The sequence below is a fragment of the Phyllobates terribilis genome, unplaced genomic scaffold, assembly GCF_046119375.1.
Source record: "Phyllobates terribilis strain yellow unplaced genomic scaffold, ASM4611937v1 Scaffold_4__5_contigs__length_816908805, whole genome shotgun sequence".
Lineage (NCBI taxonomy): Eukaryota > Metazoa > Chordata > Amphibia > Anura > Dendrobatidae > Phyllobates > Phyllobates terribilis.
In genome coordinates, this window is record NW_027362764.1 from 514835264 (window position 1) to 514860036 (window position 24773).

Here is a 24773-nt window from a genome sequence, read left to right on the forward strand (position 1 = left end):
TGCTCCTCTGCGGCCCTGGCAGGCAGCAGTGTGATGAGGTCAGTAGCATGATAACATTACGCTCCTGCACGTCGGACCTGGGGCTGACAGATGCTCTCTCTGTGCGAATACATTTGAGGAAGGGAGCGGCGTCTCCCAAGCCTGGCATACGTGGCCACAGAGAGGACTCTGAGTGCCCCCTCTGGCACGCATGCCATAGGTTCACCACCACTGCCCTAGAGCCAGAGGCCTAGCTAGGGGTTTGGTTCAGGGGGGGCGAAACCCTGATTACAGCTATGGCGGCGCACCCTAATAGTGGATATAGTAAGAGACAGAAACTCAGATGCAAACAACACAGTAAAGATAAATCTAATCCCAATGGACCCATGTTATTGCATATAGGACTAATAAAGAGAACGGGCCATCATCTTGTAACAATAAAGATAAGGGGGGATTGTTCCTCTGTGAAGCAGAGAAACAAAAAGATGGCCACACAAGTTCAAAATTGTAAAGAAGTAAGAAAATTCCTTTATTAACACATGTAGTAAACACAAATTACAAAGATAAATGCGGACGACAGAGTAGACACAGAGTGCTGGATCCACATGAATAAAACAATGTTAAAAACTGTGACACAGCGCCCGAAAGGTCAGCCTGTATAGCAAGTGGAAATATAAGGGGGGGACAGCGACAGGGTCACATGTATTAATAAATATATACCACCCATCATGAATACCTTTTACAAATAGTACCCCCAAAGCAATAATATCCCATCACAATCAAAATACCCAGAAACAAAAGGGTTAAAACCCTTATACAGATGGAAGTAATGCAACCAATTGGTCATAAATAAGCTAAAATAGCTATGTACCTGGGTAAGGCCACCAGACAGGCTCTGCTACCGTCACCCCAAATAGTGGATATAGGAGAACCTCAGCAGATGACCGCGCTGTTACTAAAAGAAATCTCTATACAAAGACCAGCACTGATATTATTGCCATATAGTGGTAGATACCAGTCCTGCAGAATATATACTGTAAGAGAGTACAGTACAGTTATAGATAGTGACTTACAGCTGACGTTCTTTCTGGTGGAGTTATTCACTTTTCCCGTCTTTTCCATCTGGCCCAGACGGACACGGCAACTTCTCCAGCAAGGACTCAACTGCAGAGATTATAACCAAGACATATCTGATTTCTCACATTGTAGGCACCGTTATCCCCAACCTGCACAAACTCCTTATCCTTCTGATACCCCAATACTGATCTGCTGCTGCCGTAAGTGTCCCTATTACTTCACCTACTCTGTGCCCTCTAATTTTCCTCCTACTGGATCCCTAGATACCCCTTTCATGCATTTGTAAAGTATATGGCACTACTGTACCCCACCCCTCAACTGCCCCGAAAAAGTATGGCGTCCCCAACAAAGTATGATCCCCGAACAGTGACTCCCACACAGCCCTGCATGCAGTATAAGGGGCCTACATGAGATATAATGGCCCCACACCTCTCCACACTGTATAATGGCCCCCACACAGCATGATGGACCACACACAAATCTTCACACTGTATAATTGCTTGCATACAGTATAATAACCCCCACATAGTCCTCCATACAGTATAATGCACCCCCATAGCCCATACAGTATAATGCACCCCATAGCCCATACAGTATAATGCACCCCAATAGCCCATTCAGTATAATGCACCCCCATAGCCCATACAGTATAATGCACACAATAGTATCCATACAGAATAATGCACCCCCATAGCCCATACAGTATAATGCACCCCCATATAGTGTAATGCAGCCCCATAGCCCATGCAGTATAATGCACTCCCATATAGTATAATGCACCCTATAGCCCATTCAGTATAATGCATCCGCATAGCCCATTCAGTATAATGCACCCACATATAGTATAATGCACCCCCATATAGTATTATGCACCCCGATAGCCCATTCAGTATAATGCACCCCCATATATTATAATTCACCCTATAGCCCATTCATTATAATGCACCCCCACAGTCCATGCAGTTTAATGCCCCCCATAGCCCATACAGTATAATGCACCCCCATATAGTATAATGCACCCCCATATAGTATAATGTACCCTCATAGCCCATTAAGTATAATGCACCCCCATATATTATAATGCACCCTATAGCCCATGCATTATAATGCACCCCATAACCCATATAGTATAATGCACCCCCATATAGTATAATGCACCCTATAGCCCATTCATTATAATGCACCCCTGTAGCCCATACAGTATAATGCACTCCCATAGCCCACACAGTATAATGCACCCCCATATAGTATACTGCACCCTCATTCAGTATAATGCACCCACATATAGTATAATGCACCCCCATATAGTATAATGCACCTCCATAGCCCATTCAGTATAATGCACCTCCATATATTATAATGCACCCTATAGCCCATTCATTATAATGCACTCCCCTAGCCCATACAGTATAATGCACCCCCATATAGTATAATGCATCCCCATATAGTATAATGCACCCCCATTCAGTATAATGCACCCCCATTCAATATAATGCACCCGATGTAGTATAATGCACCCCCATAGCCCATTCAGTGTAATGTACCCCCATATATTATAATGCACCCTATTGCCCATTCATTATAATGCACCCCCATAGCCCATTCAGTATAATGCTCCCCCATAGCCCACACAGTATAATGCACTGCCATTCAGTATAATGCACCCCCATTCAGTATAATTCAACCCCATAGCCTTCAATACAGTTTAATGGCCACCACAATGTTCTAAAGAAATAGTAAAATACAATTCTCACCTCTACTCCTCGTTCCCTGCAACTCCGGTTGCCGTACCCTGTGTTCTGAATCTGAAGTGTCGCACATCTCAGCATAGAAGACGCCACTTAGTGACGTAATCGCGCTGAGACGTCAGACGTCGAGGAAAAATGATGGGGGTGGAAGCGTCAGCTGATGCTCCTTCCTCCATCACTTTCAACTGTATCGACAGATGCCGATATAGTTGAACATGAGGGGGGCCCCTAGCTCACGGGCCTCATAGCAGCAGTGCTATGTCCAGGTGGGCCCCTCAGAGCGCGGGGCCCAGGGCGGCCGCACCCATTGCCCCCCGGTAGCTACGCTACTGCCTAGAGTATAATAGGGAACATTCAGTTTGCATTGAATAGCATCAATGCAAATCAAATTTCCCTGTCAAATGCGAGTGATTTGCCGAATTTGAATCTCCACGGATTTATCCATCTCTAGTGAATTTATTTAAAAGCAGCACTATTGGAGAATTATTTTCATTAATATGATTCATTATGGAGGCACTAAAAGATGCACATGGAGTGCCAACATCCTCGTGGCTCTACCACGTGCATGAATCTTGACAGATGTTGCGTTATACCCTCTGAGATATCTCTGAACTGAAAATGCTGTCCTGAAAAAAACACCCTTGTAACAGAATCTTTCCTTGTATCTTAACCCTCTCATCCCATGCATTCTCTACAATAAGTCATCTAATACTTTCACCAGTAGTGTCTGGTAAGTGCTACAGGTTATAAAACAAACAAAGGGAATGCACGGAAAATAAAAAGGCTTATTAAAGTGATATCTTTGTCCAAGCTTTCCTTTAGTTCTTTTTCAACCCCATTTCCATATTATGATAGGAGGGCATGAAGGGCAAAGGCACTACTGCTAAGCTGCTCTTCCTGGACTCAGCACTGTTCAAGGAGCCCTTTTCTCTTCGCCTGAGCAAAGTCAGAGATAACCAACAGGAGGGCTAATATAAAGAAGTTATTAATTCTGGAGCCGTAATGGGACTAACATGTAATGTTCTCTTTCTATTTGCACTGAACAGATAGATAATATTAATACCATGAATGAGCAGTAAGGCGTCATACTGTCCATTTTTAATGTGGTCATTATTTTATACATTTAATTATTTATTGTGTTTAATGCTTCTCTATGAAACATATCTCTACCTGGATTTCCATCCTCTGTTTATTCAAGACTCTAATTCTAGGAATAATTCTTAATGTAATAAAAATCAGCATATATTCATTTTAACATAAATAGCACGTGAAGAATTCGACAGGTCTAAATAATGAAACACTAATGAATAGCTTTTAATCAGTTGTTGGCATATACTGTACTTGCTACTGTGCAATCATCCAAGTTATGATTTCACTTGATTAACTGTTAAAGCAGAAGTTCTTTTCAGAGATGAGGAACACACAATAAAATGACAGGAAAGAGGTACATATACAGAGAAAACACTTTGTCACGCCTGCAGGACAGAATCATAAGACAGTGCTTGACTCCTCTCCACATTAGCCATCCATTTCTCTCTTTGAAGTATTGGATATGACAGGGATAAAATAAAATTGGAAACACAGTCGACATCGGAATCTCATTAGCTTAAGATAGTGTACCATGTGGAAACACCAAAATGACTAAATAACCAGTTATCATGAATAAGCAGATGCTTCAATTTTTACATAAAGCTAAATTCAACTGTTGTTGTCTTCAATAAATTGCTATGTGGACTTTGTCCTTGTGTTAGACTACTATAGCGAGAGAGAGTCTATAAAGAGCATAGTAACATAGTTTGTAAAGCCGAATAAAGACTTGCGTCCATCAAGTTCGACCTGTTAGTTCTGTAATTGCTAAAGTTGATCCAGAGGAGGGCAAAAACCCCAAATGATTTGGCCAATCTTCACCTGAGGAAAAATTCCCTCCCGACTCTGAAACCAGCAGTCAGAATAAATCCCTGTATCAACCTACTATTTTATTTTATTTTTAAGTATATGCTGAAATCTGCCTGGTATCTAGAAATGCATCCAGTCCCCGCTTGAACTGGTGTAGTGAATCCGACATTACCGTCTCCTCACTCAGTGAATTCCATATTCTCACTGCTCTTACCGTAAAGAACCCCTTCCTATGCTGGTGCTGAAACCTTTTCCCTTCCAGTCTTAGTGAATGCCCTCTTGTTACCGTAATATCCTTCCTTTTGAACAAATCCCGGGCTAGATCTCTATACTGTCCCCTAACATATTTGTACACATTTATTATGTCCCCCCTCAACCTTCTCTTTTCCAGGCTGAATAGTCCTAGTTTTGCCAACCTCTCTGGGTATTGCAGTCCCTCCATTCCCTTTATTAATTTTGTTGCCCTCCTTTGTACCTTTTCAAGCTCATTTATATCCTTTCTATATATTGGGGCCCATAACTAGAGATGAGCGGTGTTCGACTAGAACTGTTCGCCAATCTCAAATTCGAGCTGTTTTGGGCGGTGTTCGAGTTGTTCGACGAACCCGAACGATTTGCAAAAAATTCGGCTGTTTGAGGTTATGTTCGATAACTGTTCGTGCACCAAAAGCGTGTCCTGCATGTCTGGCGCTATTTAGAGCACCAATCATGCAGGGATTGTCTGCCACTCACTGTAATGCCACAGCCATGGTGGTTGTGGCATTACACTGATTGCCCAAATCGATGGGAACAGTGCCAACAGTGAAACATGAAAAGCCGGCAATTCAGCAGCGGCATACACCGGTACCCGACAATTTAGAACCGAAAGAATAGAGCTTCACACATAGATTAGATAGATATAAACATGTCAGCCACATATATACGAAGTACAGTGAAAGTGCTGCTTACTGTACTTGTCATTTAGCGTAAAGGATTTATCAAAAAAAATAATAGTGTTTTCAGGCACCGTCTCTTTAAAAAAGCCGGCCGGCAATTCAGCAGCGGTACCCGACAATTTAGAATAGAAGGAATAGAGAATCACACATAGATTAGATAGATAGAAACATGTCAGTCACATATATAAGAAGTGCAGTGACAGTGTTGATTACTGTACTTGTCATTTAGTGTAAAGGATTTATTTAAAAAAATAATAGTGTTTTCATGCACTGTCTCTTTAAAAAAGCCGGCCGGCAATTCAGCAGCGGTACCCGACAATTTATAACAGACAGAATAGAGCATCATACATAGATTAGATAGATAGAAACATGTCAGCCACATATATACGAAGTACAGTGACAGTGTTGCTTACTGTACTTGTCATTTAGCGTAAAGGATTTATCAAAAAAAATAATAGTGTTTTCATGCACCGTCTCTTTAAAAAAGCCGGCCGGCAATTCAGCAGCGGTACCCGACAATTTATAACAGACAGAATAGAGCTTCACACATAGATTAGATAGACAGAAACATGTCAGTCACATATATATGAAGTACAGTGATAGTGTTGGTTACTTTACTTGTCATTTAGTATTAAAATAAAGGATTTATTATTAAAAAAATTGGCGTGGGGTTCCCCTTAATTTTAGGCTCTAGCGGAGGTTAAGCAGACGGCTGGGGCAGATGTTTGAAGCCTGGGAAGGGGGTAATACCCACGGAGCTTCCCAGGCTACTAATATCAGCCCCCAGCTGAATACATAGCCTTTACTAGCTATTAAAATGGGGGACCCCCCAAAAAAAATGACGTGGGGTCCCCCCTAATTTAATAGCTAGCAAAGGCTAGGCAGACAGCTGGGGGCTGATATTAATAGCCCAGGAAGGGAGCCATGAATATTGGCCCCCTCCCAGGCTAGAAACACCAGCCGTCAGCCGCCCCAGAAATGGCGCATTCATAGGATGCGCCAATTCTGGCACTTAGCCTCGCTCTTCCACGCTGCCCTGGTGCGGTGGCAGGGGGTAATAGGGTTGGGGTTGATGTCAGCTTATAATGCCAGCTGACATCAAGCCCAGGTTAGTAATGGAGAGGCGTCTATAAGACACCCCCATTACTAACCCCATAGTCAAAGTTAAAAAAAACACAAACACCCAGAATAAAGTCCTTTAATTGAAATAAAGACACAATCCTTTATTGTTCTAAATTAAACCATACTTACCATCACGCCCATTCCAGCTGAAGCCAACGATCTCCTGCAATAAAAGAAAAATAATAAAGCAACCTCATCCTTACCTTTCCATGGTTCCCACGACAGCTTCAGCTCTGCTACATCGAGATGACAGGCTGGACCGCAGCAGAACGCTGCCATCCAGCCTCTCATCCCGCAGACACTGAGAAGCGCAGGCTTGCTTGCGCTGCTCAGCGTCTCTCTGTGACGACATCCAGATGAGCCGAGTTCATGTCCAATGAACTCGGCTCACCTCATGCACGTCACTGACAGCGTGGGAAAATTCTCAAGCTGAAGCGGTGAGTGCAGGAGAATTCTCCCACGCTGTCAGTGACGTGCATAAGGTGAGCTCATGTCCAATGAACTCAGCTCACCTCCTGCACGTCACTGACAGCGTGGGAGAATTCTCCTGCACTCAGCGCTTCAGCGTGAGAATTCTCCCGCTGAAGCGCTGAGTGCAGGAGAATTTTCCCACGCTGTCAGTGACGTGCATAAGGTGAGCTCATGTCCAATGAACTCAGCTCACCTCCTGCACATCACTGACAGCGTGGGAGAATTCTCCTGCACTCAGCGCTTCAGTGTGAGAATTCTCCCACGCTGAAGCACTGAGTGCAGGAGAATTTTCCCACGCTGTCAGTGACGTGCATGAGGTGAGCCGAGTTCATTGGACATTAACTCGGCTCATCTGGATGCCCTCACAGAGAGACACTGTGGAGCGCAAGCAAGCCTGCGCTTCTCAGTGTCTGCGGGATGACAGGCTGGATGGCAGCGTTCTGCTGCGGTCCAGCCTGTCATCTCGATGTAGCAGAGCTGAAGCTGTCATGGGAACCATGGAAAGGTAAGGATGATGTTGCTTTATTATTTTTCTTTTATTTCAGGAGATCGTTGGCTTCAGCTGGAATGGGCGTGATGGTAAGTATGGTTTAATTTAGAACAATAAAGAATTGTGTGTTTATTTCAATTAAAGGACTTTTTTCTGGGTGTTGTGTTTTTTTTAAATACTTTACTAGAAATTCATGGTGGTCATGTCTAATATTGGCGTGACCCCATGAATTTCGGGCTTAGGGCCAGCTGATAATGCCAAGCTGGCCCTAACCCCTTTATTACCCAGTGAGCCACCGCATCAGGGCCCTGGATGAGTTGGGTACAGCGCCAGAAGATGGCGCTTCTATGAACGCGCCATTTTCCGGGGTGGCTGCGGACTGCAATTTGCAGCGGGGGTGGCCCAGAAAGCTTGGGCCTCCCTGCGCTGCGGATTCCAGCCCCCAGCTGCCTAGTTGTACCTGGCTGGACACAAAAACAGGGCGAAGCCCCACGTCAATTTTCTTTAAATTATTTCATGAAATAATTAAGAAAAAAAGGGCTTCCCTATATTGTTGTGTCCGGCCAGGTACAAATAGGCAGCTGGTGGTTGGGGGCAGCCCGTTCCTGCCTGCTGTACCTGGCTGGACACAAATATAGTGCGAAGCCCCACGTCAATTTTTTTAAAATTATTTCATGAATTTCCTGAAATAATTTAAAAAAATTGAAGTGGGGCTTCGCACTATATTTGTGTCCAGCCAGGTACAGCAGGCAGGAACGGGCTGCCCCCATCCACCAGCTGCCTATTTGTACCTGGCCGGACACAACAATATAGGGAAGCCCTTTTTTTCTTAATTATTTCATGAATTTCATGAAATAATTAAAAAAAAAGTACGTGGGGCTTCGCCCTATTTTTGTGTCCAGCCAGGTACAACTAGGCAGCTGGGGGCTGGAATCTGCAGCGCAGGGAGGCCCAAGCTTTCTGGGCCCCCCCCCGCTACAAATTGCAGTCCGCAGCCACCCCGGAAAATGGCGCGTTCATAGAAGCGCCATCTTCTGGCGCTGTACCCAACTCATCCAGGGCCCTGGTGCGGTGGCTCACTGGGTAATAAAGGGGTTAGGGCCAGCTTGGTATTATCAGCTGGCCCCAAGCCCAAAATTCATGGGGTCACGCCAGTATTAGACATGACCGCCATGAATTTCTAGTAAAGTATTTTAAAAAAACACAACACCCAGAATAAAGTCCTTTAATTGAAATAAAGACACAATTCTTTATTGTTCTAAATTAAACCATATTTACCATCACACCCATTCCAGCTGAAGCCAACGATCTCCTGCAATAAAAGAAAATAATAAACCAACCTCATCCTTACCTTTCCATGGTTCCCACGACAGCTTCAGCTCTGCTACATCGAGATGACAGGCTGGACCGCAGCAGAACGCTGCCATCCAGTCTGTCATCCCGCAGACACTGAGAAGCGCAGGCATGCTTGCGCTCCTCACTGTCTCGCTGTGACGGCATCCAGATGAGCCGAGGTCATGTCCAATGAACTCGGCTCACCTCATGCACGTCACTGACAGCGTGGGAAAATTCTCACGCTGAAGTGCTGAGTGCAGGAGAATTCTCCCACGCTGTCAGTGATGTGCATGAGGTGAGCTCATGTCCAATGAACTCAGCTCACCTCCTGCACGTCACTGACAGCGTGGGAAAATTCTCCTGCAATCAGCGCTTCAGCGTGAGAATTTTCCCACGCTGTCAGTGACGTGCATGAGGTGAGCCGAGTTCATTGGACATGAACTCGGCTCATCTGGATGTCGTCACAGAGAGACGCTGAGCAGCGCAAGCAAGCCTGCGCTTCTCAGTGTCTGCGGGATGACAGGCTGGATGGCAGCGTTCTGCTGCGGTCCAGCCTGTCATCTCGATGTAGCAGAGCTGAAGCTGTCGTGGGAACCATGGAAAGGTAAGGATGAGGTTGCTTTATTATTTTTCTTTTATTGCAGGAGATCGTTGGCTTCAGCTGGAATGGGCGTGATGGTAAGTATGGTTTAATTTAGAACAATAAAGGATTGTGTCTTTATTTCAATTAAAGGACTTTATTCTGGGTGTTTGTGTTTTTTTTAACTTTGACTATGGGGTTAGTAATGGGGGTGTCTTATAGACGCCTCTCCATTACTAACCTGGGCTTGATGTCAGCTGGCATTATAAGCTGACATCAACCCCAACCCTATTACCCCCTGCCACCGCACCAGGGCAGCGTGGAAGAGCGAGGCTAAGTGCCAGAATTGGCGCATCCTATGAATGCGCCATTTCTGGGGCGGCTGACGGCTGGTGTTTCTAGCCTGGGAGGGGGCCAATATTCATGGCTCCCTTCCTGGGCTATTAATATCAGCCCCCAGCTGTCTGCCTAGCCTTTGCTAGCTATTAAATTAGGGGGGACCCCACGTCATTTTTTCTGGGGGGTCCCCCATTTTAATAGCTAGTAAAGGCTATGTATTCAGCTGGGGGCTGATATTAGTAGCCTGGGAAGCTCCGTGGGTATTACCCCCTTCCCAGGCTTCAAACATCTGCCCCAGCCGTCTGCTTAACCTCTGCTAGAGCCTAAAATTAAGGGGAACCCCACGCCAATTTTTTTAATAATAAATCCTTTATTTTAATACTAAATGACAAGTACAGTAACCAACACTATCACTGTACTTCATATATATGTGACTGACATGTTTCTATCTATCTAATCTATGTGTGATGCTCTATCTTTCTGTTCTAAATTGTCGGGTACCGCTGCTGAATTGCCGGCCGGCTTTTTTAAAGAGACAGTGCATGAAAACACTATTATTTTTTTAAATAAATCCTTTACACTAAATGACAAGTACAGTAAGCAACACTATCACTGTACTTATTATATATGTGACTGACATGTTTCTATCTATCTAATCTATGTGTGAAGCTCTATTCTTTCTGTTCTAAATTGTCGGGTACAGATGCTGAATTGCCGGCCGGCTTTTTTAAAGAGACGGTGCATGAAAACACTATTATTTTTTTTGATAAATCCTTTACACTAAATGACAAGTACAGTAACCAACACTGTCACTGTGCTTCTTATATGTGTGACTGACATGTTTATATCTATCTAATCTATGTGTGATGCTCTATTCCTTCTTGTCTAAATTGTCGGGTACCGGTGTATGCCGCTGCTGAATTTGCCGGCCGGCTTTTTTAAAGAGAGTGTCTTCTGAGCAGTTTGTCAGCTTTTGGACACCTTTGCATGTGTTTTCTATGTGTTTCTATGTGTTTTTGTTTGCCTGCCATTGGTTTTAACGGTGTTCGACGGTGTTCTAAGGTGTTCGACGAACAGTTCGACGAACAGTTCCTCGAACATCCCGGTGTTCGACGAACCGAACCGAACCCGAACACTACGGGGGTGGCTCAACACTACCCATAACTGAGCACAGTATTCCAAGTGTGGTCTGACCAGTGCTTTGTACAGTGGAAGAACAATGTTCTCATCCTTTGCAGCTATACCTCTTCTGATACATCCCATTACCATGTTTGCCCTTACAGCAGCGGCCTGACTTTGGGCACTCCAATTTAGTTTGCTATCAATCAAGATGCCCAAGTCCTTCTCCATCTCTGAATTCCCCAATGATTTCCCATTCAGTGAGTACTGGTGACTTCCATTTTTCCTTCCCATATGTATGACCTTACATTTCTCCTCGTTAAACCTCATTTGCCATTTAATGCTCCACCTACCCAGCTTATCCAAATCCCTCTGTAGGTCTGCACTGTCCTCTTTTGTATTAATTGTTTTACATAACTTTGTGTCATCTGCAAATATTGATATTTTACTATTTATCCCTTTGACTATGTCGTTAATAAAGATATTAAATAACATTGGGCCTAGTACAGACCTCTGTGGTACCCCACTAGTGACGCTTACCCATTCTGAGTATATTCCATTTATAACCACCCTCTGCCTTCTATCCAATAGCCAGTTACCTACCCACTTGCAGACATTTTCCCCCAGCCCCATCATTCTCATTTTGTATACCAACCTATTATGTGGCACGCTATCGAACGCTTTTGAGAAGTCGAGATACACGACATCCACTGGTTCCCCCTGATCTACTCGAGAGCTAACCTCCTCGTAGAAGTCAATCAGGTTTGTTTGGCAGGAGCGATTCCTCATGAATCCAAGTTGGTTCGGGATTAAAGGATTATTAGCATCAAGATGCTCCGTAATTGCCTCTTTAATGAAGCTTTCAAAAATTTTGCCCACAACGGACGTCAGACTCACCGGCCGATAGTTTCCGGCGTCACTTTTCGCTCCCTTTTTGAATATTGGCACTACATTCGCCTGTCGCCAATCAAGTGGCACAGACGCAGTCTCAACAGAGTCCTTAAATATAAGATATATCGGTCTGTCTATCACATTACTTAGTTCCCTTAGTACCCGTGGGTGTATGCCATCAGGTCCTGGTGATTTGTTTATTTTAATGTTACTGAGGCGTTTCTGTACCCCAGCTTGGGTTAGATTAGTCATACTTAGTGGAGGATTAAGTTTGTCACTTCTCATTTCTCCTGTTAGTTCTATTTCCTTTGTGAAAGTTGTCGAAAAAAAATTATTTAATAGATTAGCTTTATCCTCATCTTTCTCTATGATTTTGCCTTCCTCACTTTTTATCGGTCCAATATTATCCGATTTAATCCTTTTACTATTTATATACGTAAAGAACAGTTTGGGATTTGATCTACTTTCCCTAGCAATACGTCTCTCTGTTTCCTCCTTCGCTATTTTTATTTGTTTTTTACAGGTTCTCGTTTTTTCCTTGTAACACATTAGTGCCTCCTTACTGTTTTCCTGTTTTAATCTCTTGAATGCCTCTTTTTTGCTATTTAACGCCCCTTTTACATTCTTGTTCAACCATATTGGTTTCCTCTTATTTCGGGCCCTTTTATTCCCATATGGTATATATCTCTCGCACTGAGTATTCAGAATTCTTTTGAAGGTTTCCCATTTGCTATTAGTGTTGAGCCACCCCCGTAGTGTTCGAGTTCGGTTCGGTTCGTCGAACACCCGTGTGTTCGCCGAACTGTTCGTCGAACTGTTCGTCGAACACCTTCAAACACCGTTAAAACCAATGGCAGGCAAACAAAAACACATAGAAACACATAGAAAACACCTTCAAAGGTGTCCAAAAGCTGACAAACTGCTCAGAAGACACACCTAACACATGGAAAAGTGACAAGTACATATAGTCATGCGAAAAGAAAAGAGGTGGAGGAGTAAAAGGAGGGGGAGACACAAATATAGGCATGTCATGCCCTTCTAAAATCCAAAAAGTGAGAAGCCGACACGTTCAGTCCGCTCCTGCCCGTGCCACCTCCGTGTCGCCGGGTTTGTGCCAGAGCCGCGGTGAACCCTGACGGCCAGCCCCCCTCTCCCAATACTGGTGCCTGTCCGCTGGTGGGTCGAGCGAGCCCCCCTGTGGTGGAGGCAGCTCTAAGCTTTTTAATTTAAATTGTCTCTCTAATTTGAATGAATACACTTTAAATCTATTGGAGGGCAAGTCTCATGCCAGCAGCCGCGTAATTTCAGCTCCAGTAGCGTCCACTAAAGCTGCTGCAGTTAAAAAGCTTTTATAAGGATCGAGCTCGGCTGTCCACCGCAAGGCATCCTACTGCCAGTCCCAGCCCCTATGCCTTGGGGTGCCTCCTGATGCTCTTCACTGAGTATCCCGTGGTCCCGAAGCATTTCCTTTGAAAAAATTAAGTGTCCAAACTACAGGTGGTGTAGCTTGCTTAACAGCCGGGATAATCCGCTGACTAGCAGACACTGCTACTAGGCACAAAGTATTTCCTGGGCTAGATGCAGTTAAAAATTTGTAATTAGATACTCTCGTTGGATGCTGAGAAAGCATTCCATAGAGTCTCCTGGCACGCCATATATGATTCTCTTAAAAAGCTTGGGGTAGGGGTCTAGGGGACCCTTTTATAGCCAAAATCACGGCCCTGTATCACAATACGTCACCTAGGCTGAAGATAAATGGAACTGTAGCACCCTGAGGGCTCGGTTGCTACAGAGGTATTGCACCTCACCCAGAGGTGTGATATCTCACTCTCAGGTAAGGATGGAGTGTGGATCAGGACCCGACACCTGCATGCATTACACCACATTGCCGTGGGGCAGGGCGACCAATATGCCTCTCAGATGGGCACGACAGTCCCTGTCCCTGGCTGGAGTGGGGGGAGGGAACACTGAAGAAAGGGAACCCTGTAGTGCAGGAGCAGGGAGGAAGCAGTTCCTGGGTGCATTGAGAAGGGAGTATAAAAGGTGGGCACCATCTTAGTTCAGTGCAGAGAAGTCTGAGCAGAAGTGGCAGGGAGCAGGGGCTCTGCAAGAGCTCTGCTCCGGAGGCGGGCCTAGTAACAGAGGCCCAGGCCTGGAAGAGGGAGAAGGAAAGAAGAGGAGCGGAGAAGGCTCCAGGAACGAGGAATGAAGGGATCCCAGGGGTGCGGACGGGCGAGTCGCCACCGCACGCCCGAATCCACCTGCGTGGAGGGGTCAGGCCAAAGGGGGAGACCGGTCCCCGAAACTAGTGGAGGCAGGAAACGACCCTCAGCTAGAAACCGGAGGCTCTGACATTTTATATGGCGCAGCCCCTCGCTACACCCGCTAGGAAGGCACCACATAGGGTCAGGGAAACTGGCGCCAAGTTTACCAAGAGGAGGCCCGAGGCAGCCGGACAGAAGGGTTGGTAAGAAAGGCCAGACAAAGGACACCCAAAGGGGGTCCTGTGAAGCGCTCCAAAGTTATCTGGGAGTTGTCTGAGCCCCTCACCTGGTGAGCACAGTACGACGTGGGCAGCTGTTACCTGCAGACGTGGTCTGGATAATAAGAACTGTGAGTAAAGGCCCTGGACTGCATCACTGACTCCGTGTCGTTACTGCTGCTGCCCTGCACCATCACCCCCATCCTCCGCATACACTGCCCTGAGGCTATACTCCTCCCGTGGGAAGTTATGCTACGCTCTGCTGCACCCACAACACCAGCCTCAGCGGTCTGCCCTGCAGCGGCGGTTCACTCTGACCGCAATCCACGGGTGGCGTAGTCGGACATTTAAACATCAAAACCACATAAATAGTTCCGCCACTGGTTTGACCACCCTGAGCCACGGAACAGGGTCGCCGCCGCGAAGACTACAACCACCAGCATCCACCAAAAAGGGTCCGGCTCCGGGTGTCCCAAGGCCCAGGGGGTGCATCAGAACATTTTCATCACCTTTCACAATCACCAATGGGACAAGGCAGGGATGTCCTCTGTCCCCTCTCTTATACATCCTAGTGACGGAGCACCTGCTCTCATCAATTCGCCATAACCCCAATATTAGGTGGGTTGAGGTGGGAGGCACCGAGTACAAGTGCTCTCTATTTGCTGATGATGTCCTAGTATATATCACTCAATCACATATATCCATCCATGCTGTTATGGCTGAAATAGATCACTTTGTTACATGGTCAAATTTTAAAATCAATGCAGCGAAGTCTGAGGCCCTCGATGTCTCCCTCCCCAAATCCATATAGGATTCCATCCAGTCCAACTTTCCCTTTGCCTGGCCCTCACAGGGTATCAAATACTTAGGAATTCCTATTCATAGAGACCTCTCCCATCTATGTTATCTTAATTTTGGGCCCTTTATTGAACAACTCCATACAGACCACGGTTGGCAAGTTAGAACTGTAAGATTCACTACGTGAACCACTGGTGTTTTGTGGAAAAGCACATGTACACTGTGTTCCAAATTATTATGCAAAAAGTGTTTAGGAGTGATAAGGGAAGAATTTGTTTGTTTGTCAGTTAAACTCATTGATGGTGATGTGTGTCAGGGCTCTTTATATCACTGTAAGCAATTGCAGACACCTGTGCTAATTAGTTTGGCAGGTGTGTCCAATGAAAGGCAAGACTACTTAAGAAGGCTGTCTCACATTATTAAGCAGCCTACATTTTCTGCCAAAATGGGAAAGAAAAAGGATGTGTCGGCTGCTGAGAAGCAACAAATTGTGGAGTGTTTAGGTCAAGGCATGACTACAATCAACATTGTGCGATGATCAGGATGAAGTGTCTTGGCAATCAAGAAGTATGTAGCTGATTCACAGTACACACGTGTGCGTGCTGATAAGGGCAAATTGAGGACTCTTTCCTACAGGCAATTACGTCAGGTTAAAAGAGGAGCGGCAAAAAAGCCTTGTCATAGCAGCAGACAAGTTTTTGAAGCTGCTGGTGCCTCCAACGTCCCCCGAACAACAAGATGCAGGGTCCTTCAGAGGTTTGCAGCTGTGCATACGCCATCCTGTCGACCTCCTCTATCCACTTCACACAAGCAGAAACGGCTCCAGTGGGCTAAACATTACATAAAGACTGATTTCAAAACTGTTTTGTTCACGGATGAGTGCCGTGCAGCGCTCGATGGTCCAGATGGATGGAGTGGAGGATGGCTGGTTGATGGACACCCCACGCAAACACGGCTACAGCGCCAACAAGGAGGAGGTGGAGTAATATTTTGGGCTGGAATCATGGGGGGAGAGATTGTCGGCCCCTTTAGGATCCCTGAAGGCGCTAAAGATGAACTCCATAATGTATGTGGATTTTCTCAAACAGCACTTCCTGCCATGGTTCAAGAAGAAGAACCGTGTATTTCACAGCAAGATCATTTTTTTGCATGATAATGCACCATCTCATGCTGCACATAAAACATCTGCATCTCTGGCTGATATGGGCATAAAAGGGGACAAACTTATGGTGTGACCCCCATGCTCCCCTGACCTCTACCCCATTCAGAACCTCTGGAGCATCATCAAAAGGAGTGTCTATGATGGCGGGAGGCAGTTCACATCTAACCAACACCTCTGGGAGGGTATTCTGTCCTCATGCAAAACAATTGAAGCAGAAACCATCCAAAACCTGACAAATTCAATGGACGAGAGAGTTCAGAAGCTCCTTTCGAACAAGGGGTCCTATGTGAAAATGTAACATCACCTAGAATAAAGTTTTGAGTTGAAAACTGTTTGATTTCAGTTTCTAATAACCTGCTAATGCTTATAATTTCAAAAATGACCATTTTTTTGGTCTTTATTAAAATGAAAAGGTTGATCGAAAAGTTTGGGGGATCTAAGAGTGTGGCAACCCAGTAGTCATGATTACTTCGAATTCTGACAATATGAGGGTCATGTTGCAGGTAGTGCAGCAAGAAGGCACTTATGTGTCTTGCGCATCTCGGAGCCCCAAAATTATTTTCCGGGCTAGATGCAGCTAAAAATTATTATTAATTTTAAATCTGGTGGAGCTTAGTATAGATGGCCTAATAGGATCAGTGCTGCACACTGCTACAAAGCCCAAATTATTTTCCAGCCAAGATACAGATAAACATGATTAGTAATTTTAAATCTGGTGGAGCTTATTATAGATGGCCTAATAGAATCAGTGCTGCACACTGCTACAAAGCCCAAATTATTTTCCAGCCAAGATACAGATAAACATGATTAGTAATTTGAAAGCTTAAAACGGTTGGTAGGGTGATTTTAACCAATCATCAAGCTTTTACTCTCCCCAGGATGACACAGGGGTAGAAAAGTCGTTTCGGATCCATGATTTGTTCATCTTTATGAACGTGAGTCTGTCTACATTATCAGTGGAGAGCCGCGTGCGCTTATCTGTCAGCACACCACCAGCAGCGCTGAACACACGTTCAGACAGAACGCTGGCTGCGGGGCATGACAAGATCTCCAAGGCGTAAGTGGCTAGCTCCGGCCATTTATCCAGATTGGAAGCCCAAAAAGAGCAAGGGTCCAGTGACACAGTCATGGCTTCAATGTTTACTTGGAGATACTCCTGTACCATCGTCTCTAGGCGTTGACTATGTGTCAAACTTCTTGTCTCCTGTGGCCTTGCAAAGGATGGGCTAAAAAAGTGGTGAAATGATTCCGCAAAATTGATGTTACCAGCAGATACTGTGGTTCTGTTACGGTTTGAGTGCTGAACACTTGACGGTCCCACGGTTGGCAAGTTGGAACTGTGAGATTCACTACGTGCACCACTGGTATTTTGTGGAAAAGCACATGTAAGATTCTGCAACAGTCTCTGCTGATACTCCTGCATGCGTGCATCCCTTTCTATGGCAGGAATAATTTCGGCAAATTTACTTTTGTACCGGGGATCTAACAGTGTGGCAACCCAGTAGTCAGGATTATTTCTAATTCTCACAATTCGAGGGTCATGTTGCAGGTAGTGCAGCAAGAAGGCACTCATGTGTGTTGCGCATCCAGGAGCACCAAGTCCCTGTTGTGTTGGTGGCGAGGTAACAATCATGATTCCTTCCTCTGTCCTCTCCCCCCAACCTCGCACAACAGAAATGTGATCAAGGTCTCCCTCATCTGATGAGTCTTCCATCAGTTCGTCCTCCACTTCTTCCTGGGCTCCTGCACCTTCCTCACTAGTTTGGCTGCTACCATGCGCCCTGGTAAAACCATCTCCCCCACCCTCACATGCCTGCCGCCTTGGTGCTGCCGACCGTCTGGACCTTGCAGATGTTAGCCCTTCCGCATACAACTCCTCCTCCTCTACTTCCTCCACCTCCTCTTGTGCCACCACCTGACTCCGAATTCTGTTTAACATGTGCTCCAGCATGTAAATCACCGGAATAGTCATGCTGATAATGGCATCGTCAGCACTAAACATCTTCGTCGCCATTTCAAAACTGTGCAGAAGGGTGCATAGGTCCCTGATCTGAGACCACTCCTCCAGCGTGATTTGCCCCACCTCTGGATCTCGTTGGCCCAGGCTATACGTCAGAACGTATTGCACCAGGGCTTGTCGGTGCTGCCACAGTCGCTGCAACATGTGCAGAGTTGAATTCCACCGGGTAGGCACATCGCATTTTAGCCGGTGAAGTGGCAGGCCCAACGACTTCTGTAGAGATGTAAGTCGCTGAGCTGCGGGATGCGAACGGCGGAAGTGAGCACACAGCGACCGTGCCCTCTGCAGAAGGCCATCTAGTCTGGGATAGTGGGCTAAAAATTGCTGGACAACCAGGTTCAACACGTGAGCCATACAAGGCACGTGTGTGACATTGCCCCGGCGAAGGGCCGCACCCAGGTTTGCAGCATTGTCGCACACGGCCTTCCCTGGTTTCAGGTCCAGTGGAGACAACCATTCATGAAATTGGTTCTCCAGAGCTGACCACAACTCCTCAGCTGTGTGACTCACATTTCCCAGACATTTCAAAGTAAAAACCGCCTGATGACGTTGAGCCCTACTGCCAGCATAGTAAGGAGGTGTGCAGGATCCCTTCTGCGCAGTTAGAAAGCTTGTGGCATGACCAGACAGGCTTTGGGTGCAGGTGGAAGACCGAGAGGAGGTTGAGGAGGCAGAAGCAGTGGAGGAACTTTGACATAAAGAGGATTGACGCACAACTCATGGGGACGGCAAGACTTGGACAGCAGCCCCTTGTCCTGCTGTCACCATAGTTACCCAGTGCCCAGTCAGCGACATGTAACGCCCCTGTCCATGCCTACTCGTCCAAGTGTCTGTGGTGAAATGCACCCTGTCACACACAGAGTTTCTCAAAGAAGCGGTGATGTTGTGTGCGACATGCTGGTGGAGCGCAGGCACACCTTTCTTTGAGAAGTAGTGCCGACTGGGCATCTGGTACTGGGGCACTGCGACGGACATAAGGTCTCGAAAATCCTCTGTGTCCACCAGGCGGAAAGGCAACATTTCTGTAGCCAAGAGCTTGCAGATGGTGAAATTCAACCTCTTAGCTTTCTCATGGCTAGGAGGAAATGGTCTTTTACTTGTCCACATCTGAGGGACCGAGGGCTGGCTATTGTGCTTAGACGGGGTTGATAAGGTTGTCCCCGGCAAACTGCCGATCTGTGAGGAAGATGCAGGCGGACATGTTAGGTTGCCTTGATCCAAACGTGGTGCTATCGATGTCGGACAGCGCTCAACACCAGCTGGTGTTACCACCTCCAAAGAAAATGATGACCTGCCAATCACGCTGGCTGTTGCGGGTAAAGAGGTGGCAGGTCTGCGCCCCAAAACAGGTGTGACTGCTGTCCCCCCAGTCACAGAGGATGAAGAGGCCGCGGATGCACAAGATATGGCAGACGGTGGTCGGCCCGGCCGGCTAGGCCGCATTGTAGCACACTGAGCTTCCCACTGCAACTTATGCTTCATGTCATTGTGCCGGTTCATGCATGAAGTACTCAAACTATGTATTTTTTGGCCTCTACTTAGCTTTTGCTGACAAATGTTACAGATAACACGAGTTGGGTCATCTTTATCGATCTGAAAAAATGCCCAGGCTATGCAAGGCTTAGCACCCATGCGACCTGAAGAGCCACCACGACTTGTGGTGAGAGGCAGAGTTGTGTTTGAGGATGCAGTTGTTGACGTGCTTCCAGTACTACGTCTCTGTCCAGGAAGGCGCAACCTGACCTCGTCGTCACTAGCATCTTCCTCCACCTCCTCTGCTGACCTCATCTCTTGGCTGACTGTGGGTTGACAGTAAGTGGGATCTCCAACCTCATCATCATCACCCTGTGCATTATCACACCCGTCGTCCTCAGAGCCAACCTGTTCCTGCCCTGACAAAAAACTAAAGTTGTCGCTCCAATCAGGTATTTGAGTCTCATCATCGTCTTCCTCATTGTCTCCACCAACAGGAGTTACAGTTTGGGAATGAGGGTCTACATTATGGTCAGAACCTTCTGCGTCTGGTCCTGGATCCGACTCATAAAGATTCTGGGCATCAGTGCAGATCATTTCCTCGTCTGGATTCACAGAAGCGCTGGAGTCGACCTCTGATTCCCAGGCTATAGTATGAGTAAACAGCTCTGCAGACTCAACCATCTGTTCTACCTCATACTCAGACGGGGAGCTGGAGATTTGGGAGCTGTGAGGAAGCCAGTGCGATTGGGGTGACACCTTTGAGGACTGGAGTATTTGTGATGTTGAAGTTGATGTGGAGGAGAGCCCACTTAAAGGAGCACTTGATATCCGTTGAAGCACCTGCTGTTTTTGTGCCTCATCTGGAATTTGTAGCGATTGGCGTGGCCGTAAGAAAGGGATCTTATCACATTGTCCGCTAAAAGAAGTAGACATTTTAGTTTGGCTGGAAGATTGTCTTTCTTCTGCAGATGTTACTGTTGCTTTAACACCTACCCCACGGACACAACCTTTTTTCCCCTTCCCAACACGCCTATTCCCCTTTCCACCAGCAGCCTTTTTCCACTCATTTTGGTGGTTAACTAATTCACAACTCTGGAGTTGTTTGCACAAAAAAACAATGGATGGGAACCGAGCAGAGCTGAGTGGCCAAACTGTGGTATTAGGCCAAAACTATTGGCTGGGTTAGATGGAGAAAAAAATTATATTCGATTTGCAACCTGATGGAGGTCAGTATAGATGGACTAATAGAACAAGTCCCACACACAGCTAGAAGCCCAAATATTTTTTCAGAGGTAGATGCAGAAAAAAAATATATTCAATTTGCAACCTGATGGAGGTCAGTATAGATGGACTAATAGAGAAAGTCCCACACACTGCTAGAAGGCCAAATATTTTTTCAGAGCTAGATGCAGACAAAAAATTATTTTGAATTTGCAACCTGATGGAGGTCAGTATAGGTTGACTAATAGAACAAGTCCCACACACTGCTAGAAGGCCAAATATTTTTTCAGAGCTAGATGCAGATAAAAATTATTTTTAATTTGCAACCTGATGGAGGTCAGTATAGATGGACTAATAGAGAAAGTCCCACACACTACTAGAAGGCCAAATATTTTTTCAGAGCTAGATGCAGAAAAAAATTATATTCAGTTTGCAACCTGATGGAGGTCACTATAGATGGACTAATAAAACAAGTCCCACACACAGCTAGAAGCCCAAATATTTTTTCAGAGGTAGATGCAGATAAAAATTATTTTCAATTTGCAACCTGATGGAGGTCAGTATAGATGGACTAATAGAGAAAGTCCCACACACTGCTAGAAGGCCAAATATTTTTTCAGAGCTAGATGCAGACAAAAAATTATTTTGAATTTGCAACCTGATGGAGGTCAGTATAGGTGGACTAATAGAACAAGTCCCACACACTGCTAGAAGGCCAAATATTTTTTCAGAGCTAGATGCAGAAAAAAGTTATATTCAGTTTGCAACCTGATGGAGGTCAGTATAGATGGACTAATAGAACAAGTCCCACACACAGCTAGAAGCCCAAATATTTTTTCAGAGGTAGATGCAGAAAAAAATTATATTCAGTTTGCAACCTGATGGAGGTCTGTATAGATGGATTAATAGAACAAGTCCCACACACAGCTAGAAGCCCAATATTTTTTCAGAGGTAGATGCAGAAAAAAATATATTTTTAATTTGCAACCTGATGGAGGTCAGTATAGATGGACTAATAGAGAAAGTCCCACACACTGCTAGAAGGCCAAATATTTTTTCAGAGATAGACGCAGAAAAAAAATATATTCAGTTTGCAACCTGATGGAGGTCAGTATAGATGGACTAATTGAAAAAGTCCCACACACAGCTAGAAGCCCAAATATTTTTTCAGAGGTAGATGCAGATAAAAAAAATGTTTAATTTGCAACCTGATGGAGGTCAGTATAGATGGACTAATAGAGAAAGTCCCACACACTACTAGAAGCCCAAATATTTTTTCAGAGCTAGATGCAGAAAAAAATTATATTCAGTTTGCAACCTGATGGAGGTCAGTATAGATGGACTAATAGAACAAGACCCACACACAGCTAGAAGCCCAAATATTTTTTTAGAGGTAGATGCAGATAAAAATTATTTTCAATTTGCAACCTGATGGAGGTCAGTATAGATGGACTAATAGAGAAAGTCCCACACACTGCTAGAAGGCCAAATATTTTTTCAGAGCTAGATGCAGACAAAAAATTATTTTGAATTTGCAACCTGATGGAGGTCAGTATAGGTGGACTAATAGAACAAGTCCCACACACTGCTAGAAGGCCAAATATTTTTTCAGAGCTAGATGCAGAAAAAAATAATATTCAGTTTGCAACCTGATGGAGGTCAGTATAGATGGACTAATAGAACAAGTCCCACACACAGCTAGAAGCCCAAATATTTTTTCAGAGGTAGATGCAGAAAAAAATTATATTCAGTTTGCAACCTGATGGAGGTCTGTATAGATGGATTAATAGAACAAGTCCCACACACTGCTAGAAGCCCAATATTTTTTCAGAGGTAGATGCAGAAAAAAAATGATTTTTAATTTGCAACCTGATGGAGGTCAGTATAGATGGACTAATAGAGAAAGTCCCACACACTGCTAGAAGGCCAAATATTTTTTCAGAGATAGATGCAGAAAAAAATTATATTCAGTTTGCAACCTGATGGAGGTCAGTATAGATGGACTAATAGAACAAGTCCCACACACAGCTAGAAGCCCAAATATTTTTTCAGAGGTAGATGCAGATAAAAATTATTTTCAATTTGCAACCTGATGGAGGTCAGTATAGATGGACTAATAGAGAAAGTCCCACACACTGCTAGAAGGCCAAACATTTTTTCAGAGCTAGATGCAGATAAAAATTATTTTTAATTTGCAACCTGATGGAGGTCAGTATAGATGGACTAATAGAGAAAGTCCCACACACTGCTAGAAGGCCAAATATTTTTTCAGAGCTAGATGCAGAAAAAAATTATATTCAGTTTTCAACCTAATGGAGGTCAGTATAGATGGACTAATAGAACAAGTCCCACACACTGCTAGAAGCCCAAATATTTTTTCAGAGCTAGATGCAGAAAAAAATTATATTCAATTTGCAACCTGATGGAGGTCAGTATAGATGGACTAATAGAATGATGCTATGCCCAAAAGATTTTACTTCACTAGGTGCAGTAAAAAAATTGGTATTCTATACACAGGTGGTATATCTTGCAACACAGATAGGCTACTCCACTGACTAACACACTCTGCAATAGGCCAAAAAGGATTAACTTTGCTAGATTCAGCCAAATGCTGTGAAAAAAATTTGCACAGCACTGGCACAGACCTGCATGGCAAAAACTGATAGGAACTGATGTAACCTAGTCCTGAAAAGGACTGCAATTACAATTAGTCTTTACTCCCACAATCTATCTATTTAAGAGCACAGACCTGCCTGATAAAAGTCGTAGGAAATGCTGTAACCTAGTCCTTAAAAGGACTGCAATCACAACTATTCCCTACTCCCAAGCTATCTGTAGATTTGTGCGAAAATTGGCTTGAAATTAACAAGGTATAGTGCACACAGCAACAGCGGTGCCGTCTAACACGCAGCTGCAGCAGTGAGAAAATGGTGGCGACGGGGAAAATGGCTTGGTCTTATAGGGCAAGGACATGTGACATACACTGCCAATGACACATGCCCTTGCTTGTGTGAAAAACAGCAGTTCGCTCCGTGTGTGCGCTGCTGATAGGCTGACAGACTGCACCTCCCCACTGCAAATGCGGGAAAGAGAAAAAAAAATGGAGATCTTCATTATTCCTGCAGAGATCCATCCCCTGCCCCTCCCCCCACCCCGCTGTACACTCAAACTGCGTATTAACATTAATTTTCATCATTACTGAGAAAAAATCCAGTTATGATTTTGGTGCACGTACAGTTATCGAACATAACCTCGAACAGCCGAATTTTTCTCAAATCGTTCGTGTTCGCCGAACGGCTCGAACACCGCCCAAAACAGCTCGAATTTGAGATTGGCGAACAGTTCGAGTAGAACAACGCTCATCTCTATTTACTATTCGTATTCCTTTGATTAAGAACTTTGTCCCAGTCAATAAGTTGAAGGTTTTCTTTCAGCTGATCAAACTTCGCCCTCCTAAAGTTTAATGTTTTTGTTGTTCCCTTATTGATAACCCTACTGAAGGGCATTTTGAAGTCGATAATATTATGGTCGCTATTACCTAGGTGCCCCCCTATCTGTACCTCAGTTATTCTATCAGTCCTATTAGTCAATTTTAAGTCCAACACGGCCTTCCCTCTCGTTTGTTCCTGCAC